We start from the raw sequence: 9077 nt of genomic DNA, 5'->3' as shown, positions 1-9077 counted from the left end.
CCCTGGAACCAAGACAGCCTTCAGCAACAAGTTTATCTTGGTCTTGGTAGACCATGCCACCAGGTACTCGGAAGCTGTTCCTCTCCGGATAATCACAGCCCCCATGGTGGGCCGTGCATTGAAGGGAATCTTTTCTCGTGTGGGGTTCCCCAGAGACGTATTCTCCGACCGGGGAACCAACTTCATCTCAAAATACATGACTTTTTTTGGGAGGAGTATGGGGTGACGTATAAGTTCACCACTCCTTACCATCCTCAGGGGAATGGGTTGGTTGAGAGATTCAACCGAACCCCGAAAGGCAAGATAATGGGCCTTGTGTTGGGTCAGTTCGCCTCCCTGTTCTCCCTGACTCCAGGAGTCACCGATTGGTGCGTACATGATGTGGACACTGGGAACAGTGTGCCAGGGAAACAGAAATTTTACATGGTAGCTGACAAGGTCAGGGCCAGCATCACTGACAAAGTTTCCAAGATATTGGCGCTTGGGGTAATTGAGCCCTCCAGCAGCCTGTGGGCTAGCCCAGTGGTCTTAGTACCAAAAGCTGCTGCACCCGGTGCCACTCGAGAACTCCAGTTTTTGTGTGGACTACTAGGGTCTCAATGTGGTTACCAAGACCAACACACACACCATCCCCAGAGTTGATGAGCTCGTGGATCGGTTGGGCGATGCCCAGTACCTCAGTACGTTTGATTTGACATCTGGGTACTTGTAAATTGCCTTAACTGAGGGGGCCACAGAGAGGTCAGCGTTTTCAACACCAGAGGGGCACTTCCAGTTCAGCGTCATGCCCTTTGGGTTGAAGAACCCTCCTGCCACCTTCCAGAAACTGGTCAACAGGGTACTGTCCGGGCTGGAGGAATTCAGCGCTGCTTACTTGGATGACATTGCTGTGTTCAGCTCCAGTTGGGTAGAACATTTGCAACACCTCTGTGAAGTGTTGAAGGCTCTGCAAAGTTTTGGCCTCACTATCAAGGTCAGTTAGTGCCAGATAGGGCATGGATCTGTGGTGTACTTGGGACACCAGGTAAGGAGAGGCCAGGTGGGTCCCTACAAGCAAGGATTTATACCATTCTGGCTTGGGAGCCCCCCCAAGACCCAGACGGCGGGAAGAGCCTTCTTAGGTCTCACCAGGTATTACAGAAGGTTTGTCAAGGGGTATGGCACTTGACAGAGCTGACTTCAAGGAAGCAGCCCAGGAAGGTGATCTGGACCAATGCCTGCCAGACCAAGTTTTATGCCCTGAAAGCTGCCATGTGCACGGCACCTGTGCTCAATGCGGCTGATTTCTCCAAAGAGTTTGTGGTGCAGACAGATGCTTCAGAGCATGGAATGGGAGCAGTACTCTCACAATTGAATGACGAGGGCTTGGACCAACCGGTAGCTTTCATTAGTAGGACACTACTTCCCAAGGAACAGAGGTGGAGAGCAATTGAAAGGGAAGCTTTTGCTGTGTTCTGGGCACTGAAGAAGCTAAGGCCCAACTTGTTTGGGACTCACTTCTGGGTTCAGACAGACCACAGGCCCCTCAGATGGATAATGCAAATGGGGGGTGAGGACCCAAAACTGTTGAGGTGGTCCATCTCCCTACAGGGAATGGTCTTAACGGTGGAACACTGCCCTGGTACAGAACACGCCAATGCTGATGGTCTGTCCAGTTTCTTCCGCCTTAGAGATGAGAACTCCCAAGAGGGTGGGTAGTTCTCCCCATTTGTCAGCTGGAGGGGACACGTGTTAGACCTGGCATCCTTGGCGTGGTTTCCTCTGGCTTTTTCCCTCTACCTCCTGTATTTTTGACACTGTGCTGGAATTCGTTTTTGCTGGTTTAGATGCTTTGGGCACTTTGCCACTGCTGATCAGTGCCAAAGTGCAAGTGCTCCCTGGTTAAATTGTTATTGTGATTGGTTATCCATGATTGGCATATTTGTTTTACCAGTAGGTCCTTAGTAAAGTGCACTGAGCATGCCAGGGCTGGTGATTCAAATGCTACTAGTGGACCTACAGCCCTGATTGTGCCACCCACAGGAGTAGCCCTAAGATGGTGTCTCAGGCCTTCCTCTGCAGTTTCTGTGTGCAGTTTGTTAACTGCCATGTTGACCTGGCCAGTGTACACATTTTGGAATCTGGTATCCCTGAACTCAGAATTTAATAACACATTTTTAGGGTGGATGGTATTTAAATTCTGAGTTTGAAAATAGCACTTTTAGAAAGTGTCTTTTTTCTTGTTCAACGTTTCTGTGTGCCTCTGCATGTTTGTGAGGTACAAGGGAAAAGGGTCCCAGACAGAGAACAAATAATTACAATTTAATTAATTATTTGTTCTCTGTCTGGGACCCTTTTCCCTTGTACCTCATAACTACCCAGGTCCCTTGACTCTAATGGGTTTAACCCTTTCTGTGTAACAAATATGCCTGTTTGTGGATTGACTGTCAGGTTTGAGAGTGACAGGGGCTGGGGTAGCTCCAGGAGTCTGGGTGAGTCGGCGCTTGGCTGAATAGACTGATCTGCATTTGGAGTGGTGGGAGGAGTAGCACCTGGGCCTGAATAGGGCTGTGCCTGCCTTCCACAATACTGGATCCACCTCCTGCGGTGTGTCTGATGGTCCTGGCCCACACTCACAAAGGAAGAAGATGTGCACTGTCAGAGTGCACCCAGAACAGGTTTGGACTGGGTCCAGGACCTCTCACACAAAGAGAAAAAAGACTTTCGGGGTATACATTTGAGAGCTGAGACCCCTGAAAGTTAGACTTCTTCGAGATCAAGAGGAAGCTCTGTCAAAGAAGATCAGCTGAAGAGACTGAGTAGAAGTAGTGCCCTTGCTGAGTGTCTGGGATTGGCCTGCAGTTTGCTGTTTCTACTGAGGAGAAAACTAAGGGACTTTGCTGTGTGCTGTGTCCCCTGCTTGAAGAAGGACTTTGCTGTGTGCTGTGTCTATCTGAAGAAAAGTCTCCAAGGGCCTGAGAAGAGCTGGCCTCCCATTTTCTGAAGTCCAGGCACAAAAGGACTTCACCCCTAACTTCCCTGAACTTCCTTGATTGGAGTTCCAGTCTGCCAGGAGGGTCTGTAACTAAATTTGAGGCAATTTTACTGTAAGGAGCTGGAAGCGCGACACAACGAGAGAGAAGCGTGACGACGCCGCAGCAGCCTCCGTCACATCCTTGAGAAAGTGTATCGCCGCTGCTGCTGTTCGCTGTCACATCACCGTAGAAGCGTGCCACCGCACAGAGGGTGCCGTCGCATCACCAGAGAAGCATGTCGCAGGGCCGTCGCATCGCTGAGGAAGCGTGCTGCCGCTGCTCACCGCCTTAACACCGGAGAAGCGTGTCGCCTTCACTGAGGGTGTCGTCGCCTCACTTGAGAAGCTTGTCGCAGGGCCTGTCGGGGCTCAGAAAACCACTGAGTTCGCCGTTCGCCAAACGGCTGTCGGGCGTGCACGCATCGCCTCTATGTTGTTGCATCGCAACAAAGATGCAATTTTGTTGCATCGCACGGATCGTTGCAACGCATCAAGGCGCCATCTTGTCCCATTGCTACTGGAGTGCAGGAAGAACCGACTCATCGACTTCTCTGCACCCCTTTTGGTTGTTTTGCGTTACGCATTTCAGGTACTTTGAGACTGAGTGTCGCATTTGATCATCTACAAGCTTATTCTTCCAACAACCTTTTTAAAGATATTCTACTGAGTTTCTGTATGTTGGATTTTTGTCGGTTTGGTCTTGTTTAGTTTAGATAAAGATATATTTTTTTTCTAAACTGGTGTGGTGTCCATTTGTGGTGTTTTCACTGTGTTACTGTGAGTGTTGGTACAAATACTTTACACTTTGCCTTTGGGATAAGCCTGTCTGCTCGTGCCAAGCTACCAAGGGGGTGAGCAGGGATTATCTAAAGTGTGTATCCCCCTTACCGACTAGAAGCAAGGGTCCCTATTTAGTCAAAGGTATCCTACCTTTGCCAACTAGAGAACCCCAATACTAACATTGACCATTTTATGTTCAATTATCGTAGCATTCAAACTTCATGGTAATAGTCAATTCAATTAAAAAATAGCTTTATTTGATTTTTGCAAGAAAACATAAAAGCACATGATTATTCTTTCCTGTATTTAATTATACTTTTTAATACTAAAGCTATTGACCTTGTAAAATATTTGTTCTTTAATAATTGTAATACTAAAAACGCAGGACAACATTGTCTGAGACCAAGTAGTCTTAACATTGGTAGAATCCGCCTCTTTCTTAGTACTGAATAAAATGTACAAAATAAAAGAACATGCATTGTTGTTTGCAAAGATTTATCATCACATGGGCACATACTCATGGTTCTAGACCAATCATTCATAATGGGGAAACTGGTTAACGTGTGAAAAATCCCCCGTCTAATGCATATCACCTCATTCTTTCATAGCCACCTAAGATTTCTTAAAGATACTGCTGAATACTGTAAGTGGTTAACATCATTTGATACGCCAGTACCGTTGGGTTTAATATTTCAGTTGAGAATCTGTTTGTCTCAAGGAGCATCAAACAATTTCTTTTTAAATGATTTCTCGTGACTGAAATTATGGTACCAGGGTTGTCGTAGTATTCTGGGTGCCCGAGGTCTTTTATAAATTCTTTCACATATTTTAACCATGGAATGATAGAGGCCCGCTGTAATTTTAGACTGTTGTTTAGAATATCCCGCAATAGTCAATTATCGCCGTATGATTACAATCAAACCTCTCTAGGATTTGTTGTGTATTAGGAACTAGAGGGAGTAGATTTGTTTAAAACTATATTTACCGACTTCTCAAAGTTTTGCATATCGGTTAAACACAAAAAAAAGCATTTCTACACAAATTAATTACTTTCACAGTAATCTGTGATAACATGGTAGTAAAATGTCCAATGTACAGCTAATTGTAAGAGACTTACAGTGCTTTCGATTCGTCAAAACACTTAATGCTTCTGGAAGAGCCTGAACTCTTGCTTCCGAAACCTTTCTGCCAGCAGATTCATTTTCCTAAAAAAACAAAGTACACAGATCAAATAGCATACAAAGCAATTTTCGATTTTGCAGGAAAGACATCAACAGCTATAATGTATATTCAGAACTTGAAGGCCCTGAATGGAGTTGATTTTCACTGCACAGAAAGAAGGTGGGAACCAGATAATGATTTACTAAAGAAAGAGAAAACCAACTTGTTGTCAATGGACTCAAAGCTCATAGAACAATCAAATTTAGTGCAGTACGTCTTGCATGTGTGAGCGTTTAACCCCTTCCGTGCTCTTGACAGACCCACTCCGTCACGAGCCACGGACGCGCTCTTCTGGTGACGGAGTGGTTCCGTCACGGAAGAGCCGCCCTGCGCACGCTGCAGGAATTCCGCGCCTGCGCAGCCGTTCTAATGAGCGGGCGGGCCGTGATGAAACCACTCCGTCACAAGAACAGTGCGCCCGAGGCTCGTGACGGAGTAGTTCTGTCACGAGCATGGCGGCGCTGCGCGGCCCACCTCCCCCCCAGCGCCGCGGCAGAATTACCGCTGCGGCCAAGGGGTTAAGTTATTGGCATTGTAAATGACAATGCCTTTTATTTATCCGTTTTTTAAAGCAGCACATATATAAAAGGCATTGTAATTTTTAATGGCAATAGCTCAAACTCTTGCAAAAGCGAGACTACTCTCATGGCGGCCATGCCCCTTTCTTTAGACGCTGCTCACTGTATGCAGGTTACAGCGAGCAGCGTCTAAAGAAAAGGGCGCGGACAACATTAAAGTGAAAGCGTGTATGGTGCGCATTCACCCAAAGCAAAAAAAATTATTAATTAAAAAGATTCTGTAAAGCCCGCTAAAATGAAAGGGGCCAGCGCTGTTAATTAAACAAATAAACAAGCACTACTGCCAAAGTGAAAGCAGCCCGCACTGTAAACTAAATATTGAAATAAGTGTGCCGCAATACTGAAAGCGGCCTGCGCTGTAAATTGAATATTTACATAAGCGTGGCCGCCATAGTTCAAACGGACTGCACTATAATTTGAATACAAATAATATAGAGCTGGTAACCTGCTGCAATGTTGTGGATCGAATAGGGGAAGATCATTAAAGAAAATAGTGCTCCACGACTTATAAAGCGATTGTGTAACAACACAAGTAAAAAGCCCAGTTGTTATGGGAGGTTACAAATGCAGACAAGGCGGTACATTTGTGAATAGACTTCTAAGTCTATTCACAAATGAAAAGTAACGATTTTGCAAATACAGTAACAGGAGCCAATTGAAAAGATAGGTGGGAAATGAGCAGACAATCTATGCTGTACCTATGTACAGCATGCCTCGCAGGACCATGCGCTGCCCAGGATTGACCTAAAAATGATTCAAAACACGCTAGTACTGTAATTTTGCATGGTTGTAGATTTAAGTCCTCATTTTCACGTTATTACTCAAGAACACATTCAAGTTACTATTTTCTGCCCTCTCCCTGTAATGACCTAATCCTGTGGTAACAAAAGCCCTAGAGAAGGATAATGGGATACTAGGGCCTTTTTTTTAGAAACATTCACAGTGGGGTCCCTACTTATTTGTGCCATTCACAAAGGTGTGCCAGAAAATGCATGTAAACCTGCAAAAGTGACAGGCTTCCAGACATGATGCTGTAAGACATTTGTGTCTTCCACTTTTGCCTGCGTTAATACACATTTATATTTGCTCATGAAAGAATCAAGCCGAACAAGTGTAGTTTGTGCAAATTGCTAACGTGTTTAGTTTTTTCTCCAAAGAGAAATTGTCTTTCCCCTTGGAGAAAACCTTTTTCCTACTCCCCACGCGCTCAGGGGATTTTTCCTTTCCATCCCGTAAAGATATTTTCTCTTCAACACTCGATGGACTTTACATGGGCCGTTTTACAACACTGCACTGGTACAAAGGAAAATACAGAAACCCCTGCACTGGTCTAGTGTCTAAGAGTGACTGCACCAGAGACAATGAACCATTTCGATTGCTACAGGCAAGTCAACCACCGACCAATGCCTCAGCCTATACTTGCTCTCCGCTAAGTACACCAAGGCATCGGATGGCACCATTTACATGGGGTTTATGGACTTAGCAGCCGCTTTCGATAATGTTAACCGAGCCAAACTCTGGACACTCATGTCAAACCTAGGCATTGACCCGGATCTCATTAACATCTTAAGGGAGCTACACTGGAACACCACGGCCAAGGTCCGCTACAGTGCGGGGGGGGTGAGTACTGATCCCTTCCTGTGCTCGGGCGGGGTGAGGCAGGGGTGTATCCTGGCGCCATTCCTGTTCTCCCTCTATATAAATGGCCTGGAGAATGACCTCATAGCATTGGGAACCGACTGCCCTAAGGTAGGCACGCGTCATCTGCCAGTACTTTTGTACGCCGATGACGCGGTTCTCCTAGCCCGAACGGCGGTTGGTCTGCAACTGTTAATCAAGGGTTTCTCGGATTTCATGAGGAAATTGGACCTCTCTGTCAATATGACAAAATCATTTGTCATGATAGTGGGGAAGAAACCTCAAAAGAAATTTGTATTCAAACTGGGGAATCATGTCCTGGACACTGTTAAAACATTCCCATATCTGGGCCTTTTATTTGACGAGAAGTTAAACTTCGCCCCTTTGATCGAGGAGAGGGCGAGGAGACTAGTCTCAGCTAATGGGGCCATACTGAACTTTGCACGTCGAATGGGTCGTTGGTCCCCAGAACAAGTGATGACTTTGTACAGATCAGTGAGTATCTCAAAGACCACTTACGGAGCAGAAGTGTGGGGCTGCAGAGATGCAAAATTAATTCAAAGTGAGGAAGATAAATTTCTAAAAAAACTACTAAAACTCCCGCTGTGCAACACAGCAGCAATTACTCACGAGGAGCTGGGAACCACATATATTGCTGATATTATTAGACTGAGACCTATAATGGCCTGGCTCAAAATATGGACAAATCCTAAGGCAGAATTATCCAGACAGATCATCCAGGATTGCTTGCTGAAAGAGAAACACCTTCAAATCCCATGGCTGAAATACGTCAAAGATACTCTGGGGGATATTGATGAGCAAATGCTATTCTTGGACCCTACCAGGGTGGATATATACGCTAGACACTCTGTACAAAGCCTATTGTTGGATAAATTTAATGGCAGGAGGAGGGAGTTGGATTTAACTAAATCCTCGGCAGTTGCCCACTCCCTGGTCTCTAATCAAGTTGGCATGGAACCGTACCTCTTTTTAATGTACAGTCAGCACGAGAGGTTTTTAATGACTCGTTTTAGGCTCAATTTGTTGCACCATATTTTAGCTTATCCATCAGGTTTTACACAAACAATTGAGCAGAAGGGTGCCTGCGGCTGCGACAATAGGTCTCCGCAGGATACCCTTCACTTCGTTTTATTGTGTCCTTTTTATAAAACACCGCGCCAAAGATTTCTGGTGGGCGCCTTGAAGGACTCAAATATTATCCATGCTAAAGCTGCCTTATTGTTCCTGCAAAGAGCCACTGAAACGCGAACCCTATTTGCTGTTATAAGTTTCCTTAAAACTGTTTTTAAACTGAGAAACACAAGGGGATGATGAATTGGTGGGTTAGGGAGGTATCTGAAATGTTATAGGGGGTCCTGTATCACATTTGCTCACAGGTTTTTATCTGTCACAAACAAAATCCTTCCTTTTTTCTTTTTTAACCGGATGTCTTTTTCTCTGTCTTCTTTTTAACAATTGTCATGTTGATCAGAATGTGCTTTCTTGTGATTATGTATTATGATGATTATGTATTTTCATGATGGTTTTTAACCTTCGAAACAAATAAATGATTTGATTTGATTGCTACAGAGAGACATAGAAATTCAGCAAACTCTCCTGTGACCCCTTCCTCACTGGGTCAGTCACATACCGCAGTGATAGAATACAATGCAATGCAATACAAGACAAGACACTTGTGAAGCGCACAGCTGCCTCCGAAGAGGCGTCCCAGTGCTATCGGCAAGCTCCAGAAAAAGAAAAACACAATAACACGGCCTTAGATGCCCACTCCACAGGAGTCAAAAATCAGAGTTTTGAGATTCTTGCTGAAAGCAGATTCAGAGGGA

This window comes from Lissotriton vulgaris, chromosome 10, assembly GCF_964263255.1.
Source record: "Lissotriton vulgaris chromosome 10, aLisVul1.2, whole genome shotgun sequence".
NCBI lineage: Eukaryota > Metazoa > Chordata > Amphibia > Caudata > Salamandridae > Lissotriton > Lissotriton vulgaris.
This window is presented reverse-complemented; position numbering follows the sequence as displayed.